Raw genomic sequence first — 9,554 nt, 5'->3', positions numbered from 1 at the left:
TGATCAACCAATGAGACTGCAGGTACAGCGCTGGGGTGCTGTTGATGCAATGGGGAAGCGGCCACACTGCAGGGGTGCATGTGAAGAGCAAAGTCATTCCTTAGGAAGGGAGGGATCAGGAGGCCCTGGTCCCCCACCTAGGTGACTGATGTCTGCCTAGACTTTATCGGACCAGATGAGACCAATTATCTTACCCCATAGGGAGACCTGTAGGTGATAGAATTTTCAGTACGGAAGGGAACCATCTGATAGAATTTTTGACACAGCTAAAAAGATAAGAAGTATGAAATAAAAATGGCCTTTATTTTAAGAATGTGGAGAGAGACTCCATGACCCTCCGGAGTCTGGCATTCTGTCCACCAGACATGTGGTGTGGGGCATACATGTAGCTTAGGTTTGGGGTGGTGCCTAAGGGGCATTAGTGATGCACAGGTAGCCCATTGGTATTCATTTCGTGCCACAGGTAAATTGCCTAGGGGCAAGGAAGGTGACCTCAAGATAGAGCCCCTTGGTTCCGCCTCCCAGCCTCCTTCGGCAAAATCCTTTCATTCCCATTTTTTGATTATTAGGAAAAAGGGCAGGGTTTTTCTTTCTTCTGCTTCCTGCTGGAAGGGGGTGCTGTCCTGAGGTTTAGGAGGGTTGATGGGATGATAGTTGATGCCCATGTAGAAGCTGGTGCCAGGTGTTTTAACCAGGACAACTTTATCACTGGTGAATGCCCACATGTTGGACTGGAAAAACAAAGAGACAAGGTGTTACAAGGAGGCAGGCCACTATCATATTTATGGACCCAGGTGAGGTAGAAGGAAAGGTGCCTTTAATTTAGCTATGTCATTTTGTCAGGACTACGTTGAGGAGGAATCATTGCCACGGTGAGGTAGAATTCTGAAAAACAAGTGTGGGGTTAGGAGGAGGGAAGTTATGAGAGGTGATTATTCCCCCAGCTGAAAGGGTAAAAGTTAAGAGGGTAGGTAGGTAAGGCTTGTGTCTGGTATGCATGATGTGAGAGTCTTTAGGAAATACTGTTGAGAGTCCTGCTGTAAAAAGGATAAGAAATTTGGAACCAAATTGGATAACAAAACATGACAGCCTGAGAGTTGTGGCTGTGAGGCCTTGGTGAGTGGGGATGAGTGGGCAGAAGGATGGTTAGATCTGGGGCTGGGAGGGCACCGCTTAGCCTGAGTGATGTGAGACCAGGATGGCAGTCTGGCAACTTTGACCGCTGTTGAGGTTGCCAAGAAGACCAGGTATGGGCCGCTCTAACTTGGTTTTAGTCCTTGGGGTGGTTTTATGTAACAGGACTTTAGTAAGTGTATCAGCAGTCTCTCTGGTTGTGTGAAAGGCTTTTATGTATCCTGAAAAAGTATAAACAAAGTGAGAAGACAAAATTTATCTGTCAGTCTTGACCAGGGTTGTGTTTGAGAAATTGGTGACTAGGAAAGGAAGAGGGTGCTGTGTGCCCCTGAGGAGAAGGTTTACCAGAGATAATGGGTGTAAGCTGTTGGGACCTCAGAGTGTCTGGGTCAGTCTGCATAAACACAAAGGAATAAAAAGGCATTTTTAAGATCTAGACTGTAAAGTGAGTGGTGGAGGGAGGGATATGAGAGCATGGTATAAGGGTTTGGCACCACTGCATGGATTGGGCAGAAGCGGTCTGGAACCCGCACAAAATAGGCCCTGTCTGTAAAGGCTGCATAGGTTGGCCATCAATAGCCCCACAGAGACTGAGGACTTAATATAGCAGCCTGAAAGCTCAGGAAGAACCCTATACATGGTCTCTATGTCCACAAGTATAGAGAATGTCTTACCTGAGACTCCTAGTGGGCCTTAGGACTCTGAGAAGGATACCTTAAAGGGGGCTGTTGTTGGCCCTGAGCCCCGTCAGTCTTCAGCAGCAAGTTTAAGCAGATCTGTCAGCGATGAATCTGGCAGTGTTGGCATTTCCTGTGAGGGCTAGAAGTTAGGATGGCTTACCCACTCTCTGGTGGCTAGGACAGTCCAGTAGCCCTGGGGTAAGGTCTCAAAGGAACACCAGGATGAGGCACTCTCTTGCCCAATGTCCTTCTGCTGCATTCGAAGCATGGTCCATGGGGGCTCAGGCAGCTCCACCTTGTGTCGGTTTACCTGTCTCAGAGCTCCAAGTGTTACTGCTAAAAGATCAGATTGTTATTTTTTATCTCTGTTGTTGAAAACATGAAAAGTCATATTAAGAAGGTCTCCCTGTGGGGTTTGAGGGCCAAGTTTAGCCTTTTGTCTTGGGATCTGGTCTACAGTAGAAGGTATCTGTAGAATTAATTAAGTATGCAGGAGTCAAATAATATAATCAACAGGGTATTTATGATTATAACTTTATATAATATCAATACTTTATATAATATCAATACAATATATAATACTTTATATAAGTATCACTTATAATTACTTCTTAAGGGGGCTAGGGATTTAGCTCAGCGGCATAAGCACCTGCCTTGCAAGCAGGCAGTCATGAGTTTGATCCCTAGTACCAATAATAATAATTACCTCTTAATTCCAGTTGTTAAGCATCTAGAAGATTGATAACAGTACAATACAATATAGACAGTAAGCTTAACATAGAGCATTAAATGGCTATCAACCATGAGTGTTTTAACATTTGAACACTGAAGAAATTTGTGACACACATCTCTAAGCATATGTCTAGATCTGAAAGAAAACCTTTGTTATCTTACATTACATAAATATTTGTTTAAAATTATTATTTGACTGATTTACTCAAGTTGGTCTGATTTGTATCTCTTGGCTGGAACACAAGAAAAAGGCAGCAGAAACAATCCCAATTTTATATCTGAAAGCATGAAGACACCATCAGATCAGCAACAGTGAATTGTCCGCTGCCCCCTGTTGTTTCTGTCTCTTGCTGGTGCTCAGAACCGCGTGTGCGCTTGGGGCGGGGGCTGCTCAGGAGACACGTGCAGGGCGGGGCAGAGCATGGAGGGTGGGCAGAGCGCCCAGGGTGGGGTGGTGAATGCAGAGTGGGCAGGGCATGTAGGGTGAGTGGGGCGCAGAGCTGGGGGCGGCGTGAGGGCCCAGAGCAGCCCACGCGTATCTCCCCTAAGCTGTCTAGGTGCACCTCCTCCACCCCAGCGGGAAAGATGGGTCGGCGGGAGGGACTGAGAAATGGGTGAAGCGAAGGAAAGGGGGATGCTGAGAAAGCTTTGAAAGGCTGTAAAGACAGACACGATGCTGTCTCCTGAGTGTGGGGAGGGGGAGGGATCCTGGAGGAGCAGAGGGAGGGAAGGACACACCCTTAAATAAAGGCCCAAAGTTGGAGAGTTTTTGTAAACTTGTCATCAGTGTGATAAACTATAAGTAGGTATGGTTTTTTTGAGGGGGACAGGAAGTGGTCCCCAAGATCACCAAAGGTACGAGTGGATTTCCCGTGGATTACAGTAATGGCTCTGCCTGCCCGTGAGAGCTTAAAGGCTCTAAGGGACATGAGAGCTTACAGTAAAAGCTCTGCCTCGGGGCTGTCTAAGGACGTGAGAGCGCCACTCGAGTCCATGTGGGAAGAAAACCCCGTGGGGCCTGGCCCAGCGCTGAGTCATCTTGGAGGTTGCTCACCTGCGGTAAATGAATTAGACCAGTGTTGTTTGCAAACCAGCAGCGACAAGTTTAGCAGCTCCCGGTGGTGAGAAGTGAGGAATTAATCCAGGATGCAGTCCATCCTGAACGGCAGGGACTCACCAGCAGTCTCTCGTCTGCCATTGCCGGTCAGGGAACTGTCGGATAGAATTTTCAGCATGGAAGGGAACCATGTGATAGAATTTTTGGCACAGCTAAAAAGATTAGAAGTATGAAATAAAAATTGCCTTTATTTTAAGAATGTGGAGAGAGACTCCATGACCTCCAGGGTCTGGCATTTTCTCCGCCAGACACGTGGTGTGGGGGCATACATGTAGTTTAGGTTTGAGGTAGTGCCTAGGGGGCATTAGTGATCCACAGGTAGCCCATTGGTATTCATTTCATGCCACAGGTAAATTGCCTAGAGGCAGGAAAGGTGACCTCAAGATAGAGCCCCTTGGTTCCGCCTCCCAGCCTCCCTCAGGCTGCAGTGTCCAGGACTCGTCCTTCTGTCTTTATCTTGAGCCTCACCTGTGCTGTGTTTGCATCTTCTGCACTGACTCCCTTAAGGGCCCATTCCTGTCTGACTGCCTGTAACATTTCTTCCTCACTTAGTTGTATATAACATCAGTATATACCTGTAATCCCAGCACCCGGGGAGGCTGGGGCAAGAGGACTGCAAGTTCAAGCCCGGCCTGTGCAACTTAGTGATTTAGTAAAACCTGGTCTCAAAATAAAAAAGAGCTGGAGATGTAATTCAATGCAGAGAACCCACATTCAACCCGCAGCACCACAAAAATAAAGGCACATCTGTCTAGACATGGTGATTGGCTCAGAGAGTAACATACGATTCAAGACATGGTGACCAATCTGACTGGACTTAATCCTGAGAAGTTTGTTTGTGCAGCCAGAGAGAGCTGGTGAGAGCTGGACTCTTTTTCTGCTGATCTCAGGGAGGCGGAGGTGGCTAAACAGGGCCGGCACACAGGAAGCAGAACAAAGAGGAGAAATACCAGATCTTGATGACCTTTTTGGGGCCCCATGTTCTGGCCACTATCCCCGGACTTTTGCCCTGTGATCCAATGGTATTGTTTGCTTGCTTGTTAAAGTACTTTGAGATGGCTTTTTGGACCCTAATATGCTTTATCTCCGGAATGCATCTGACTTTTCTGATGCTTTGAACTTGAGAATTGCATCAGAATATACTTTTCCTGAGCAATTAGTGACACATCTCAAGACACTGCAGCAGGAGATAAAGACCCCTTAGCCTCCTGGGGTGACATGAGGAGAGAGCCATGCTGGCATTTGTAAAGGTTTCAAGGCCTCAAGTTAAAGCTAACTGCATCTGACATCCAAATACCTCTGGCAGGGAGTCGCACTACACTGTAATTAGAATGGAGAAGTCATTCCTGATGGCCTTGCAGCTCCAAATTAGCTGTCATTAATGGATCTCTATTTATTTTCAGTCCCTTGTTGCTGTTAAATATTTATCCTGGCATTCTGGTCAGGAAGAAGTTAGCAGGGCCTAATTACCCAGCCTGTGCTTTACAAACAGCTCCCAACATCAGATAACTCTGCAAAGCAAACAATGGAAGCTTAACAGTCCTCCAGGAATGCCAGGTATGCAGCCCGAAAATCAAATAATTTCAGGGAGAGAGCAGCTTTGGATGGGCCCCAAACTTTCTGTAGGGTCTGAAACATGAGATGCTTCCAGGGCACCCTGGTTTCTATATAGGCAATTTTTAAAAAATGGGTAAAAATCACAACTCTCATATACATAAAAAGGTGAACACATGTCAAAGATTTCACTTTATTCACCAATTAATGAGAGGACCCTAAGGGGTTAAACTGGTTCAAAGGAGACTTCAAAGGGCAGGCACATGTGCAGGCAATCAGCAAGGCCCGGCTGATGGGTTTCTGAAGCCGCGTGAAAACCCCACCCGGCCTCCAGCAGCCTCCACTGGCACAGACCTTGGAAGGAATCACTGGCACTGCTCTGGCTTTTCAATTCACAGAGCTCCAAAGTAGCTCAAAGACAATGCAAGATTAGAGAGAGAGAGAGAGAGAGAGAGAGAGAGAGAGAGAGAAAGACCGCAAACTAAAGAACTTACTGGAGAGCACCTGGGACTGCATCCGACATCCATGAACCCTTTCTCCCCTTGCCGTTCAAAGGTTTGCACCAGTTTTCTCTTGTATGTGAGGTTTGCACTGGGCGCTGCCCCATTACGGGTGTTCGTGAACATTTCTGCATTTTCTGAAAAGCCTTTGCTTACCGTTTTGAAAGCGGGTATGGTCAGATTCATTTCCTAGAGCGTGGACAGTAAACTTGATGCCTGGGAAGTGCACTAGAAACACAGGAAACAGTTTAGGGAGAACCGTGCGTCCTCCAGCACACGTCCAGTCTGCCTCCTACAGGCTGGGTCTGTGGGGCTCTGACTGCCTCTCAGCTGTTTCCGGACTCTGTAACCAGTGGATGGTGTCGAGCTGTTTGCCTCCTTTGGAGCTGCAGTGCCTCCCCAGACACACATGTCAAGGCTCAGTCTTTGGGCCCACTGGAAAAGGTGGGACCACGGAGGTTCCAGGTCACTGGGGACTTGGCCTGGAAGGGACTGTGAGGCAGGGTGTCTTTCTGACCCCTTTTCTATATCCTTGTCACTCACACCATGAGGTTCTACATCTCTCCAGGCCTGGAGCAACAGGGCCGAGCTGTTATGGACTGAAACCTCTAAACCGTGAGCCCAAATCAACCTGGTCTCTTCCTAAGTTGAGCATCTCAGGTGTTTTTAACACTGATTGAAACCTGCCTAATGTACAATGGAAGTAATTATGTACTACAGACATGCAATAAATTCTGACTGTCTGCCTTTTCCCTCCAAAAAGGCAGTTTTGCAGTCATTTGCAAAAAAAATTTTTTTTAATATTAAGGGCTGAACAAGAGCCATCACATTGAACTACATTCCCAGCCCTCTTTTAAATTATGTTTTGAGACATCCTATTCACTAAATTGCCAGTTTGAGCTTGCAATCCTCCTGTCTCCGTCTCCCAGAGTCCCAGGATTCTGGGTATTCTCCACCACACCCAGCTCCTTTCATTATTTCTGATCCACAAGTGTCTCTGCACCTTGACTTCTCCTCTAAACCAACTGTAACTTTTACCCCAAGCTGGTTCCCCAAACGTCATAGAACCGCCTCTCACTAAGACAAACCGAGTCTGCCACTCACTGCAGTGAAGGAGAGCAGCATCTGCAGAGCTGTGCGGCACCTCGGACGAGGCCAGGAGGCGTCAGACCTTAGTGAGAGCAGGAAGTTTAATGGAAAGAGGGCTTGGCGAGTGCTGGGAGAGGCTTGGGCTGCGGCAGTCCGGAAGCAGTGCAGGCAGCGGGGTGCGGATTTCAGAGCATCTCCCGGAGATCTGCAAATGGGCCTAGGAAGCCACTCCAGGAAGGTGCTAAGGAAGATTGCAGCACCCCACTTCAGGCGGGGACACACACAGCGCCAGGGTAATGCAGAGTGAGTGGCTGGTTCTCGGTACTAGGTTAGAAGCACCCACACACATGCTCTGGTGGGGTCTTCATTTCTTCCCAGGCTAAGGATGGGTGGGGAGACTGTTCTCAGCCCCTGCGAGGTTATCTGGCTGTCTGAGTTCAAGCCAGATGTCCCTCCTGGGGTGGAACCAACCCAGATCTCTAGTGCTGCTTTCGGCACCATGGTACCTGTCCCTCCTCGGGAGGCCTGAGTGACCTCCCGGCCACCCTGGTCTGAGCCACCGACTCCCCCGTGCTCCACGATGAGGAGTCTGAAAACATCTTCTCTTCCATCTTTGGTTCAGCGACTCGGACTTGTGCATTAAACCACAAAAGTCAGATCAACAGAAGAAAATGTGGGTTTTATTTGGCGTAACTATTTTAACTTTTATACACAGAGGGATTCATAGAAAGGAAATGAAGACCTCCCCAGAAGTGGACATGTGGGTGCTTATAAGCTAGTTTTTAAAAGGCGAATTGAAATTCTGTATGTGAGAAGTGACAAGATAATGGAAAGGGACAGTTAGGCTGCTGGAGCAATAATCCTGGGGAGGTGACCAGGCAGTGTGTGACCGTAAGGGCGTTAGTGAGGTGTGCTAAGAGAGGAGAGAGGACAGGGACACCTCATCTAATGGAATTCGTGTCGCTTTCACAGAAGGAAATTTTTTTATTATTTTTAAAAAAGCAAAACAGAACAAAGCATAGAAATAATACAGAATTTTAAAAAACAGAAATCAACACTGGTTAATATATTGCATGTTGTTATCTTAGAAATAGTTGTTTAGTTTACAAGATCTAGGCATAAAAATGATCAATCAAACAGTGACAGAACAAACCGTTCTTTTTGATGAACTAATAGAGGTTGGCTGTGTGGTCGTCTGTCTTGCACACAGATACATACACACAGTTACATGTGTACACCCACGTACACGTAATCTTTCCCTTTCTTCCATTTCTCCTTCCCCCATCCCAGTTCACAGAAGGAGATACATGCCCAGCTCTGAGGGGAGGAAGGGGCCGGGCAGAGAGTCCTTCCTGTGAGTCCTGGTTCTCAATGCCTTAAAATAATCCCCGCGACAAGGTGGTAAATTTTAGGGTGGCACGGTATGATCGTCTTTGGTGATCTTGGTGACACCGTCTAAATTGTCTACTCTTGTCTTAGCGGTGGTATACCAGAGCCCCCCAACTTTTCAGGCTGCTTACAAGGACTAACATGGAAGGGTCAAAGGGAAGTAGAATTCTAAACACAAAATTCCCCGGAAGTGGAGATCTCTTATTCCTTGAAGACAAAGCCTCAGGTAAATAAACAAATAGATAAATCTTTATAAAAATTGTAGATACGGGCAATATGTAGAAACTCAGTGGGAGAAGCCATTAAAATAGGCAAACTTTGCTAAGATTTTAATGGATTCCATAGCTTATCAGAGCTTGTTGATTCCACCGATTCCATAGCTCATTGTTTACATAGGTATAATTTTCTTTTGTCCTAAGCAAAAGGAATATCTTACTATAGTCCAAGATTACACATAGTAGAGTCGCATGTTGATATATTTATTCAGTTATAACTTTTAATTAACCAAAGTAACTTCTATTTCCCAGAGGAAATTTGGTGGGGTGTCCATGGAGGAGTGTGGGTAACTGTCAGCCATCACACACCAGCATTTTACAGACCAGCAGTGCTCCTGGACACACACAACACAACTTCCCACAGCCACACACCTCCCTTATACAACTTTCGAAGTGACAAAAGTTAGCACCTTCACTCAGAGTCCCAGAGACAGCGCTGGGGCTCAGGAAATGCACCCAAAAGGATGGATTCACTCTGGCACGCTGAATACTTTGAAGCAAAGGAAGCAGAGCTGGGGCTCTCTGGCACCTCCGGCCTCCCTGTCTCATGTCCGTCCCTCTCCGCAGGAAGTGCAGGGAAGGACATCCGCTAACGTGGCCCTGGTGACCGGAGGCCAGATCCTGCAGGGATGAAACTCTCAGAAAAGAACAGTCGAGTTCCCACCACCCTCAAGCTCCAGACAAGCCTCATCCAGGCTGTTCCTTGTTCTTTAGACCTGTTCATCCACCCCAAAAGTCACTACTCTCCATAGACCGCCTACATCCCCCAGGTCCCCTCTCCACTAAGGAGCTTCTGAACCTCCTTGGGGTGGGGGCATTCATTTCCCATGATGCCTCTGTGCACGTAACAAATCTGAATCTCTCTCCTCCCGTTTGTCTTTTGTCCATTTATTTCTGCAGACTCCATTTTGAGCCTTCAGAGGAGGAAGCAAGTTCCTTTTGCCCCCTGTAAGTAGTGTATAAAAGTAAGGAAAAGGATATAAATTTGAACTTATCATTAGTAATTAATGTTTCATTTTTACTGAGAAATTGTCTAGTAATCCAATGAATAGCCTTTCATTAACTCAAATTTAACATATTCTAA

General features: G+C 46.8%; 1 long non-coding RNA gene across 2 annotated transcripts; it reads right to left on the bottom strand.

Annotated features, from left to right (window-relative positions):
• Positions 1 to 284: 284 nt before the first annotated feature.
• LOC134477418 (uncharacterized) lies at positions 285 to 6,046 on the bottom strand. 2 transcript variants are annotated; one of them, XR_010049483.1, is made up of 4 exons: positions 5,874 to 6,046; positions 3,601 to 3,758; positions 1,809 to 2,150; positions 285 to 731 (listed from the first exon to the last, which is right to left on the bottom strand). It is a non-coding gene; the product is annotated as an uncharacterized LOC134477418 (long non-coding RNA). The 2 variants fall into 2 exon arrangements; XR_010049484.1 differs by having other exon boundaries at positions 1,975 to 2,150.
• Between the last annotated feature and the right edge of the window lie 3,508 nt (positions 6,047 to 9,554).

This window comes from Cavia porcellus, unplaced genomic scaffold (assembly GCF_034190915.1).
Source record: "Cavia porcellus strain 051 isolate PalLab524CR breed Dunkin Hartley unplaced genomic scaffold, mCavPor4.1 scaffold_8, whole genome shotgun sequence".
NCBI lineage: Eukaryota > Metazoa > Chordata > Mammalia > Rodentia > Caviidae > Cavia > Cavia porcellus.
This window is presented reverse-complemented; position numbering and strand designations above follow the sequence as displayed.